The sequence below is a fragment of the Ambystoma mexicanum genome, chromosome 6p, assembly GCF_040938575.1.
Source record: "Ambystoma mexicanum isolate Mex_15411 chromosome 6p, UKY_AmexF1_1, whole genome shotgun sequence".
NCBI lineage: Eukaryota > Metazoa > Chordata > Amphibia > Caudata > Ambystomatidae > Ambystoma > Ambystoma mexicanum.
In genome coordinates this window covers 25,396,128-25,409,328 of record NC_090935.1, presented here as the reverse complement: position 1 = coordinate 25,409,328, position 13,201 = coordinate 25,396,128, and positions in this window count along the sequence as shown.

Genomic DNA, 13,201 nt, shown 5'->3' with positions numbered 1-13,201 from the left:
GGCTATGGTGGGTGTTCCCGACTTGGTCACTTCAACATCAGATGATCAGATGTGCATCTGCTTCAAAGGGTATGGGGGGGCATTGGCTGGGGGAGCTGTGACCTGGCCGGGTGGGAGAGAGAGGGAGCATCGGCAGGTTTGTGGAGACAAATGGGAAAGCGGGCCTTTGGCGGCTCCGGTCACACAAAGGGCAATGATCTCAGCGGACGCAGGAAAGATACTAAACATTTGCAACAATACATGGCTAAGTTTCTGTGAGAACTGGGTTTGCGCAGAGCTGACAGGAGGTGGGGGGAGCACGGGTTGGCTTTGCAAGGTGCTAGGCAGAGGGAGAGACTCCCGCTTCAGCAATTATAGAATCTGTTTTGTGCCAGACGTTGAGGGGGTTGTGAAAGACCACCTCTCCCCAACATTCTCCCCTTTCATTACTCCTAAAGTAACAAATACCCCTGCATGGTACTTCTACAATCCTCAGCCATTTGTATCACCTCATCCCATGAAGGACTACCCTTGATGGGCATCCAAGCACAGCACACACTTCTCAGACTTTCTCCCCTCCTTGCGTATTCTTCAGGAGTACATGTCATATAAATACAGCCCCCATCCCCAGCCAGGTCAACCCACACTTCCTTATCGTTTTCCAAATCTAGGGGCTGTTTGAGTGTGGTGTGATAAAGATTGTCAACCTCATCCCCTGTGTTGTATAGTGCTACCATATGATATTTGGGTTCATCACTCTCCCCAGTTTGTATCTGTGCATCCTTGGTACCAGAGAGTCCCTTTTTGTCATTATCATGTTTCGTACTGATAGTTACCCTCAACCTCGCACCATGGGGAACTGCATCAGTGCAGCATCGTAGCCCTACCTGGCATACACAAAAAATGAGCAAAAAGAACACGATGATTGGAACCAGCATCTTCATTGCCGTTGCAAGCCACGATGGCACCCAGTCGAATGCAGGGCCAGGGCTGCACACCACCTTCCTTCTTCATGCATACACCCAGTTCATGCACTGCTGCGATCACGTGTGAAAGTGTCCCGTTATTAGCATCCGAAGAAGGTACGAAAGTGCAACATGCACTCCCGATTTTTCAGCAAACCACGCCCTCCATTGCAGTGAGGAGGTCGAGGACATAATGAGGTGGGCAGTCATAATGTCGACAGTCAAAATGTCGACAGTCAAAATTTCGAAAAATAAATGTCGAAAAAAATAATGTCGACATTTTTTCGATATTTTTTCGAAATTTTGTATTTATTGTATGAATAAATAAATAAATATATATAACTAAGATGTGTTGAGTATGAGGGGTGGGGGGTGTGGGGGGTGGCAGGGGGTCTTGGGTGAGAGGGGGTTGGGGGGACCCCAATAGTAAATGATACTCTTTTTGGTTATTTATTTATTGAAAAAATAAATAAATATATAATTAGAATGTGTTGAGTATGAGGGGTGAGAGGGTGCTTGGGGGGGTGTGGGGGGGTGGCAGGGGGGTGTTGAGTGAGGGGGGGTTAGTAAATGATACTCTTTTTGGTTATTTATTTATTGAAAAAATAAATAAATAAATATATAATTAGAATGTGTTGAGTATGAGGGGTGGGAGGGTGGTGGTGGGGGGTGTGGGGGGTGGCAGGGGGGTGTTGGGTGAGGTGTTGATAGTTCTAAGTGACATTTTTTTGTCGACATTTTTTTTTCTAAAAAATGACTTTTTACATTATAAGTATAGGATGTCGACATTATTGTTTTCGAAAAACATTTTTCGACATTTTTGTTTGTCGACATTTTTTTTTCGACATTATGACTATAAACCCATAATGATTTTTCTACGTCATCAATCGCAGGGCCCGTAGTTCCACCTTGATAACATTGAACCCTTCTTCAGTGTCTTTGGCCAGTTGAATCAGCTCCCAGTGCACAATCTGCAACCATTTTGCATTTGTCCTTGTTTGAACACTGGGAATCAGTGATGCAAAACATTTCTCTGCAGAATTGAATAATTTGTATTGGTCCGGTATTTGTGCAAGGAGGTCGGAGGAGTCTTGTGAGATGTACTTGGAGCACCTTTTGCGGAACAGACGATCATGTTGCTCTTGCTCAGGCAGGATGCGGAGGAAAGGGGGCTCTTCAGGTTACGTTGCTGTGGGTTTGGCTGGCTGCACTTGTTGCATTGAGAATGGTTCATCGGCAGCAATGGCCCCCCTTTTAAATGTTCTTCAGGTCTCACCTGCAGTGCGGAATGCAGGGTCACAAGCACACAGTAGTCCCTCCATGAGGGTGGAAGCTGCATGTATGCCTGTTTGCCACATACCCAAATATAGTCCATGATGGCAGCTGTCCCTTTTCTGAGGTCTGGAATAATGATTGTTCGATTGCAGCATGTATTTGACCCCACTGCAGTTCGGCCCTCACTGTAGAAACAAAGTCCATATGTTTCTTCCTGTACCTTGATCAGCTTTTCGAGAGAGGAGATCCACGTTAGCTTGGTGACATGCTCGCTCCATGTTTGTGCACAGTGTTTTTCCGCAAAGTCCAGTTTCTTATCATCCGAGAGGCCCCACCACCCTTCAGCCTTGCACATGAAGGTAGACTCCTGTCACTTCCTGTCTGCGAAGCCTGTACCCTCAATTGCCTAGAAGGGCTCCTTAAAACATTTTGGTCCTGTGGTTCCTTTTCTGTGAACTTTTTCGTCTGGCGGCAAAAGTGTTATTTTTACTGTGTGTGCCTAGAAGGTGCTCCTTATCCTGAAAAGTCCTAGATGAGCTAGACACTTAGTTTCTAACAAAGGTACTTCTTGGAGGACAAACACCTTGGGCGTCCCTGAGGAATGGGGGATCAGGGAGAAAACATAGCAGTTCCCATTAGCGACTTCCCAACCTGTGGCTCTCTTGTCAAAATACCAACTGTTGGACTGCCCGGGAGGATTAATATCTTCCACTTTATCGAACCCCAACCCACGGTATGCATCATACTTATGTGGGCGTACGTCCCTTCTTCCCCTCTTGCTACGTGGGAGTGGTGCATTCATTTCTGCCCTCAGTTTGCACCATCTCTCTCTGTCACATAATATCGTATGCAGGTTATCTGGTAATAGAGTAATGACCTTACTTGTACAAATACTGCCATTAGTAGTGGTACATATAAAATTGCGATCATTTCCTCTGAAATACTGCTCATCGTCTTTGGGGGGCGTACCTGTGTAAGAGGAAGTATCAGTAAGCTGAGGTAGAACTGTAGAGGTAGATAGTGGTGAGGTAGGGTCCACATTAGGTCGTACAGTTACATCACTGCTCACCATTAGGCTGGTGGGGGGTGGTAGTGATATGTGGACTTTTGGTAATTCATCAAGCACAATGGAGACATTTACAGTTGACTTATTAGGCATAAATGCTTTCTCTGAGGTAGGAAGTGTAAATACAGCCATTGGTTTGGTCAGATTTTTATGCAGAGATGTCAAATTGCATGATGCATTGTTGTTTCTTATCCATTTAACCCTACCTCCTCTTTTATATTGCTTTCCCAGATAAAAGCAGCTCCCCAGTATACTCCAAGTATTAACATGACAGTAGTGAAAAATGTAGCAACGGTATTCAAACTACACTCGTAGCTATACAAGCGCGTGGAACTTATTACATTCCTATTTCTATCTAACTGATCACTAAACGTGGGGAGTGGCAGTCTCTCAACCATCATTGCACCTATAGAGAGGGGCATAAGGGGGTTATAGACAATGCGAGGTTGAAAGAGAAACAAGATCAGCAAAAGGATGGGGTAAAGCATGAAGATATAGTGCACAGGTGACAAATAAATACATTTTTCAAAAATCATTCACTTTAAAACGTGTGTATATATATATATATACATTTGCATTTATTCTCTTTCTCTTATTTAATGCTGCATGTGTTGATTTTTCTCGTTTGTACTTGTTCATCCCCTCATTTGTATACACTCTTCTTACGGAACTTCTGTTTCTAGTTTATTTTCCTGTATGTTGTCCGGAGTCACACTGTCATGGGCTTTTCTGACATCTGTCAGATGCACCCAATACTTCAATCCCTTCACCATCACTGCTTGTGGTGTGCAATATGCCACTTAATATGGGCTATGGAAACTTGGTGAGTTCCATCTTCTCACAAAGCTACGGACATATACTAATTCTCCTGGCATCAGAGGTTTTGCTGGACTGTCTACTGCAGCTGTGGAGGTGTCTGTTTCATTCTCTCTTGTGAATGGGGGGCCAGTCTGTTTTGCAATACTTCTTACTGTGCGTGTCATTTGTGTTAAATACTCTTTGAACTCTTCCCCTAATAATGTTGCAGTTCTGTGTGCATCGGACATTCTTCTTACCGGTGACAGGGGTGTTTGCATTCTCCTTCCTGTCACTATTTCGTGGGGGGACAAGTGGTGGGCCTTACTGGGCTGCGTGCGCAGCTGGAATAAAGCCAGGGGTAAACAATATACCCAATTTTTCTTGAGGCTATGACATAGTTTGGATAATTTGCTTTTAGGGAGGCCGTTGATCTTTTCGACCTTTCCATTCGCCTGCGGGTGGTATATTGAACACATTTTATTCCAAGTAGGGATGTTACTGTCTTGAAGAGATCATTAACAAAATGGGTGCTGTTTGTCAGACTTTATGAAGTCACATATTCCCCACCGTGGAAATACTTCTCTGACTGAAAATTCTGCAGCACATTTTGCGTCCGGGTCGGCAGAGGGCCCTGCTTCCACCCACCGCAAAAAGGGACAGACACCACTATTAAATATCTTGCTCCATTGCACCTTACTCCCATGCCCGCATTTTTTATATGCAATTCACAGAAAGGTCCGATGGAGCGGGGCAACGTTCCTCTCAATGTTCTTAGGGTCATTCCTGAATTAAATGTTTGGCATGTGACACATTCAACTGACATTTTGGTGAGATGTTCCTGTAGGTTTGGGATGAACCAGTCCTCCTGGATGTCTGCAGCTTTGTGGTGTTTCGCCGTGTGAGCTGGGAGATGCAATTGTTGAAATGCTATTTGTAACAGTTCTAGAGGCATTACTACCTTTCCTGTCATGTCCTGTCTTCACAGGAGATCTGTAGGTGACTGAGTGCATCCTCTCTTAGTCCATAACTCATGCTCTATGGGTGATGCTATTTTCTGGAGTTCTGTTATCTGTGCTATTGGTAATGCATTGTACGCGTCTTCCTTGTTTTCCTCTTGTTTATTTTTAAGCACACATTCTGTGTGTTGTTCCTTTTGGAAAAATGCTGCTGGCTTTGCAGCTGTCAGGAATAGGGTCTGGGGCAAGCCTAGGCGACAATATTGTAAGAAATAAGACAAAAACTACGATTCCCAGCATGCTTAGAGGTGCAATGGTAGTTCATGTATTCGCACCAGGAGACAGCTGGAGTTCATTAATGGAATATTTAGCCGTTGACCGCCCGTGCACAGGTGCTGATAATTAATGTTGTGCAGCACGGGCGGCCACGACGGCGTGTGTGAGGAATGCAGGATGGCGAGCGAGTGAATTATGTCGATGAAGGCGGACGGAGGCTTCTGTAAACCACGGCAGTGAGGGAGAGTATCTGGCTGAGCAGGTGTAGCCTTGATGTTAAGCTCGGGAGGCAGCGCGAACTTCACGTAGTCCTCCCCATAGCTCCCGGGCCGCAGTGGTGAATACTCCTCCCTTCCAGACCGCTGCCTTCACTTCCATACGCGGCAGCTGCTCCACGGGGCAGCGGCATCTCACGGCGACATACCAGAACGTCCGGGTGTACTTGTGAGGCACCCGGACTCGAAGATAAGTACACGGATACATGTTTCATTAATGTTGACAAGAATTATGTTTTACTTGATATGTTAAAAACTTGAATGAGTTACTAGCCAGTCCCCAGGTTGGGGTTAGTTTAATCTCTATGGGAAGTATGAGGCAATACTTATCGCAGAGACCCTTTTACTAAGAAATAAAAGGCAAGACTGTCATTTCGATCCTAAAAGGATATCTTGGGTTATGTTGCTTTTGTTCGCTCATGTTCTATGTCAGCCCATGGGGCCATGTGTATGTTGACTTCATGAAGGGGGCTTCCCTTGTACGTGTCATGCATTTTGTATCGCTCTCATCTGCTATGTGTTTGCTACATGTTACACTAACACGGGCATAAGTGTGGATATGGTATAGGGTAATTAAGAACTCTAAAAAACTCCGCTCAGGAGACAAGTAAGACAAGGATTATCAAGTAGGAAAGTATAGGTTATTTCTTGGTTAGGATTAAGTCATTGTATTGCGATGCATGTTGTTTGTTCCTATCTTTCCTTTGTCATTCCACACCCTTTCCCTAACTCCGTCCCCCCCCATTGGCTGCCACGTGGTTATCTGTGTATTTCAATTCAGACGCCCGTGCCAACCATGGTGGGAGGGTCAATCTATTCGGCTTCTGTGGTTCGGGAGAGGGGGTTGAAACCCTTCATCCCTTGTTAGACTTGACAGCAGCGGCCTCCGCCGCTGCGTTCCCCAAAGGTATTTCATCATTGCTTGTTGTGTGGGCTTGGCATTTCACCAGTGCTACTTTTGTGGGTTTTGCAAGGGCAGCTATCAGCTCATTTAACAATTTGGCATGTTGTGCAGGGGACCCATCTGCTCTCCTGAAGCCCCTCCTCCTCCAACGAGATTATCCAGCATGTACCGTAGTGGTTACATATGCTGAATCAGAATATATGGTCACTGCGCACCCTTTTGCTGCATGTAATGCTTCAATGAGTGCCACTAATTCTGCTTCTTGCGCTAAATAATGCATTGGCAATCATTTTTGTACTATGACCTCATACTCTCCTTCTTCCATCCTCACTACTGCTGCCCCCACGTGTTTCTCTCCTGTTTCTGGACGAATGGACGCTGACCCGTCTACAAAATACACTTCCCCTTCACTCAAAGCATTTTCACTTGCTTTGGGAATGTCGTCTCCTTCACCCTCGTATGTGGCACAATCATGAGTTTGCATGTCTTCTACTGTGCATGGCTCTTTTAGGAACGTGGCTGGGTTTACCGTTTTGCAGCGTACTATGTGAACATTTGGGCTTGAGATAATTATCTCATAAGCAGTGGCTCATTGTGTTGTTAAGGTCGATTTTGATCGTTCCAGGATGGCAACCAGTGAGTGCTCAACAAACAATGTGACAGATCATCCCATCACAATCGTGGCACTTTTTTCAATTGCGAAGGCAGCAGCTGCAAGAGCCTGTTCGCAAGCGAAATGGTCTTGCATTACTGAATCAAGAGTACCGCTGTAGTAGGCTAATCGCTTGTGACCTAAAGATGTTTTTGTGTCAGTACTGCTGTCATCAATGTTCCATTAGAATGTGAGAACAGGAAAAGTTCCCGTTCATAGTCACGTGCGGATAGGACGGGTGCTGTGGATATTAAATCTTTCAGTGTGGTGAATGCAGTGTGCATTTCAGGTGTCCATGTGAGTGCGATGTTGTCTTTCTGAGCTTCTTTCAATGCTTGCAATAATGGCTTTGTGTAAGCTGCATAATCTAGTATCCATGCCCTGCAGTAATTACATATGCCAAGGAATGTCTGCATATCTTTCACTGTGTGGGGCCTTGCTGCAGCCTGCACTGTGGCTGCTCTGTCACGTATTATTCTTTTCCCATCTTTGGATATCAATTGTCCCAGGTGCAATACCTCCGTAAGACAATATTGAAGTTTGTTCTTGTCTACCTTGTACCCTTTGTGGGCCAGCAATTTGAGCAATATTACAGAGTCTCTCCTGCATACCTCTTCCCCCCTCATTGCATACCAGAAGGTCATCAACGTACTGAATTATGGTACTTTGAACATCGATATTGCCAAGGTCTTCATGCAATACTCTGTTAAATATGCTTGGACTCTCACAGTACCCTTGGGGCAATCAACAATGTTTATATCTTTTCCCCCTATAGGGAATGCAGTGAGGTATTGGGAATCTGGATCAAGGGGCACTGAGAAGAAGGCATTTTCCAGGTCCACCACAGTGAAATGGGGGGCCTGCTTTGGAATGCTGCACAAGATGGATGCCGGGTTTCGGAACAAGGGGGAACTCTTTTTGGACAATATCATTAAGTGGGCGAATGTCTTGCACCATACGCCAAGACCCCCTTTTGCTTTTTTGATCGGATAAATTGCTGTATTGCATGGGGAACTGGAGGGCACTATAATGCCTTGGTGCAGTAATGCGTGTATGGTGTCCTTTATTCCTTCCACTGCCTCCCATGACAGGGGGTACTGTCTAACCCGGGGTAAAACCGCTCCGGTTTTGAGTTTTATTTTCACTGGGGTCACTTCCCTTAATCTAACAACATCGTGAGGGTTTGTGATCCGTAGGTTTCGTGGTACCTGTTGCAAATCATCATAGCAGAATGAGGGCTGTGCGCCGACAATGGCCATGAGGGGGTCTGTCACTCTTCTGTTTTGTATCATGATGTCACATGGCATACATATTTCCATTATTATTTCCCCATCAGTGTCATCGTCAGTGAACAACTCTTCATCTGTTAAATCGTGCAGAGCTATGTTTGGGTCTATACATAGTACAGTCCTCCACTCGCACCCATGCGTGTCCAGCCCAATCGCCACAATGCACTTTGCCGACACCTGTACACCTTGCAAATCTAATGAAAGGACGGTCCCAGGCAATATTTCAGGGGTGGCTACTGGGCGAAAAATAAAATCAGACGGAACTCTCCAACCTTTTCGTGTTATCTCTGGCACTACCGTTGCCAACACTTATATGCCATTTATGAACATATCAGCATTGGTGGGTATTCCTTGCACTGTCACTTCATTTACCACAGTATGTATCAGCAACTTTGCTCGAAGAGTGCACATCCCTGGGGTCAGTGAATGCTATTGTCATGTTAAGCTTACTCAGTACGTCCTGGCCTAGAACATTTACAGGCAAAACTTTATAGTAGAAAAGGGATGCTTGCACTGTCCTCCCCCCCCTATTTTCACATCCAAATCTTTTGTGTAAGGAACCCGTGACCACAGCCCCAGAGAATCCCTGCATCTCAAGATTTTCGCCAGAAAGCGGAAAATTGCCTTCTCATAGACATGATTTCTCTGCCCCTGAATCCACCATAAAGATGAATTGTTGGTTTCCTATCTCTGCCCCTACCAGTAGTTTCTCATGTGGGCGCAAGGTAGTCAATAGGACTGGACACGCAAGGGCTCTCTGTGGGCTGTCCTAATCTGGATGGCTGCTTGTCCCAAGGCATGAGAAAGCACTGTCTTGGAGCACACATGCTCCACGGTAAGGTTCTGGTGCACCATTTGCAGTGGTGCCAAAGGGGTTAGTGTGTGTGTGTCACTTGATCTTTACGGGTAGGGCAGGGTTGCAGGTTGCCAGGTGGATTATATCCTGGTGCTGGCCTGTTTTCGGGTGGGGCATTCCGCTCATGGCCACCCATAGGTAAACCATATGGGCTTCCTGGGTGTGGGTGGTCATATTGCTGATCATTGCTGTATCTTTCATTATCCGGATTAGCCATGGGTGGAGTGCGACATTCCCTGGCAAAGTGGCCCCACCTCCCGCATGACCAACAGGGTCCTGGTCCTCCCCCCCTTGATCTTGCTCCCCATACCCTCTTCCCCCGTGTGATTGTTCTTGGTACCCACCTCTCCCTCTTACGGGTCTTCCTTGCCACTTGGGTCCCATGTGAGGTTCCTCTCCATTCCAATACTCTTGCCCCTTGTCTGCCCATGCAGCTGCCATCCGAGCATGGAGGGCTACCGATCCCTCCCCCTCTTCTCCCTGCCGTTCTGTGGTCAGCACCGCTGTTACTGCCGCGACCTTCACCAACTTACTCTGCACCAGCTTTGCTTCGTCTGCTAATCTCTTCTGTGCTATTTCTTTTTCCCTTTCTTTGATCCTCCTGCAATGGTGTACTATGATGCTTTGTATTTCTGGCCATCCCGTGGCTTCTATCCCAGCAATTTTATCAAGGGCCTTCTGTACCTCATTAAGGAGGCCTCATTTGATGATAAAGTAAATAGGGGAGGTAGATTGGTCCCAAGCAGTGCCAGTCTCTGCCCGCCACATCTCCTGCGCCCAGAGAATGAACGGCACAGCATCTTCCTATCCCCCATGGTGCATTGCATCATAGAGTGTAAATCTGGGGTGTCGGGGAAGGTTCTCTGCAGCGCAACCCACAATTGTTTTCTCAGATTGTTAAATGATGCCCCATCATGTCTATCATTGCCCATGGTTACTGCTGGGAAACCTGCCTTCGTCCACACTGAGTCTGCTTGATCGCCCAATGCTGATATTGAGAGACTTTTAATGTCTCCTATGGCTAGGGGCCCCCGCTGTGTTCTTTTCAAATGTGTATATCCATTTTCCCGCACCCCCAGAAAGGGGTTGTTTTCAATAGGTTGTTCTTGTCCATCAGTGCCCATGGCACGTAATGGGATCATCCTGCTCCTTTATGGATGAGGGGCATTTGAAATGTAGACCTCGCCTTCCCCGTACTTCTCTTCATCCCTTGCTTTTTTGCCAATGCTATCCTTCCCAACCTATTTTGGAGCCTACCCTCTCATCCTTCTTCTTCCCCTTCTGTTACTTGTGGAGTTTTCCATTGGACCCGAGGTGTCTCTCCCGTTGCCCCTTCGTCTGACTTGTCAAAGTCACTCCAACACTCCTTCTCTATGCCTGAGGCCACGGAATCATATCCTATACTCACTACCTCCCCTTCTCGTTCTACACAGGCGTTTTTTATTGGGATGCTGTCTATTCGGAAAAGGAAATCTCCGGATTTCCCCTCATATTCTGGTAACACAGGGACATCTCAGGATGGGCGGTAACGGGGGATGTCCTCCTCCTGGCAAAGTCACCGTTGTTTCACACAATGTGCATAATCGGGACAATTATGCTTGAGTATTTGTTAGTAATATTCCTAAATCTCAAGTGGTTGGCCCTGTGGGGGTAGGGGTTATGTTTGCTGAAACATGTGTAATCGTGGGGGAAGCATTTGTATTTGATGGAACATAAGGAGTGGGCGGTGCAGTGACTGGCGTGGCTGGTGCACTCGCCCCTGGCAAGTATATTGGGTTACAGTATCCCTCTGCAGGCCTGGTAAGCAGCGGGTATAACTTTTTTGGTTCCTCACCTTCTTTACTCTTTTCTCCCGTATTATTGCTTGGAACTATAGGGTGCTCTGGGTCTTTCTCTCTTCTATTTGTAGGGGGCGTTTGCTCAAACATCCTCCACAAATCAAATACTTCTCTCCTGTTGTGCAATTGTGTGCCTTTGTATTTTGCCACTAAATTAGTAGCTACATTATCTAGTACTACTTTATCAAAAGACCCCTCTTCCGGCCAGGCCTGAGGTGACCCCTCCCCCTTTATCTCTGTTACCCACTGCCCATGATATTTCGTTATTTTGTCACTGTACAGAGGGAGGTGCTTGCAAATATGTGAGAGTGGCGTGCCCACCCCTATCTTACCACTGTGCTCCTTTTTGCTGTTTGGTTCTGCTATCACCTTTAAATATCAACCTTTTATATATGCAATGTAACTTTCGGTTCTTACACTTCACAATACTACTTATGCATTTGTCATTACATGTACATAGAACACTGACCATAAAAACATTTTAACATGACATACCAACAATAGACTAACAACGTCAAACGAATAACACAAAACGTACATTAATCCCTATCTCCCTGGAGCCTTTCCCATCCAATCCATTTTTCTACCCTATTTTCGCATTTCCCATTCACATAACCTCTGCCCCTCCTGGGCCTGCCTCCAAAAAGTTATAGGAGGTCATTCCGAGTTTGGAGGCAGCCATGGTGCTACTAGCACCATGGCTGCCTCCAAACCCAGGTCCGGGTAGGCGGAATGGGGACTTTCCGGGTCATTCCAACCTTGGAGGACCCGGTAAGTCCCCATTCCGAAAACCATTCCCCATTCCCATTTGAGCCCCCATAGGGCTCAATGGGAATGGGGAAGGCGCTAATTACGGGCCCGCAAATAGCAGGCCCATTATTAGCGCCCTGATCCCTTAGCGGGATCCGCTGAGGACGTCTGGTCTGTGGCGGTAGGGGTTTAACGGCACCGGCATCCTTACCGGTGCCGTTAAACCCCTACCGCCCAACTCGGAATGACCCCCATAGAGTACTAAAAGAGAATGAACACTACTATTTTACTGAGCCTACTAAATATATGAGTCTCCTACTTTTTTTCCTTTTCTCCTCTTATGTCCTGTACTGGTCGGGACTGTGTTACGCGTGTTAGCTAGGTTCCTGTATCTCCTCTTATTTCATCATCTTATTCACAAGTATAAAAAAAACTTAATGCTCATGGAAAGAAAAAGCGCTTTGTTTTAAACAATCACTCTATTCATACATTTCCAACCCATCCCTTCCATTTCCCCTCTAATTAATCTGCTCCATATCTTCCACTTTCCCGACTTTAATTCTACTTGCAATCAATACTAACATGCCTGTGGTATTCCGAGAGCCTCAGGTTGCGGTCTATCCACAAGTGGGGGCCTCCCTGATTTGACTGTGCCCGGCTCTGGCGAGCAGTTGGGTATTCGCAAAGCCGGGACCCACAGATCCTGCTCAGGGGCGTACGTGTTTTTGAATTCCGGTCAGCTGTAGGTGGCGGTGGTCCTTCTGGGGAAGCCCTGGATCTCGCCGCAGTACGGGGACATCAAGAAATATCACGTCGGACAGGTCACCAAATGAAGGGCCCATTCCCTGACATAATATCCAAAACTCTGAATAATGGACACACCCCACTAGGGAATGAGACCAGGAGATAGATTGCAAGTCAAACAAAGTTTATATCATGTAAATTGCGCACACAGAGAACTCTGCTGCCCGAGAGCGTTCTGCCCAACAATACACTGGCAGCACATTAAGAAGGCACCAAGCATCATGAATGACATCACATATAGGTAACACATCAGGAGAGTGGATTGGCTAAGCAGATATATTGAACCTAGCTCCATATGGGATGCCTGGGCTCCATTGGTTGTCGTCTTCTCCTTCAGTCATGATGCACGTGGTCAGCTGGGTTCATCTCTGCGGGGTGAAGGTCGGGATTGCACATGGCTACATGGCTATCTGACTATCTAATTGTAATCCCAGGAGATGGGAACATGAAAGAAACTATAATAATAAACAATGAACATGAATGAGGGGTGCTTCTGAGTTCACCGACAGATATATGAT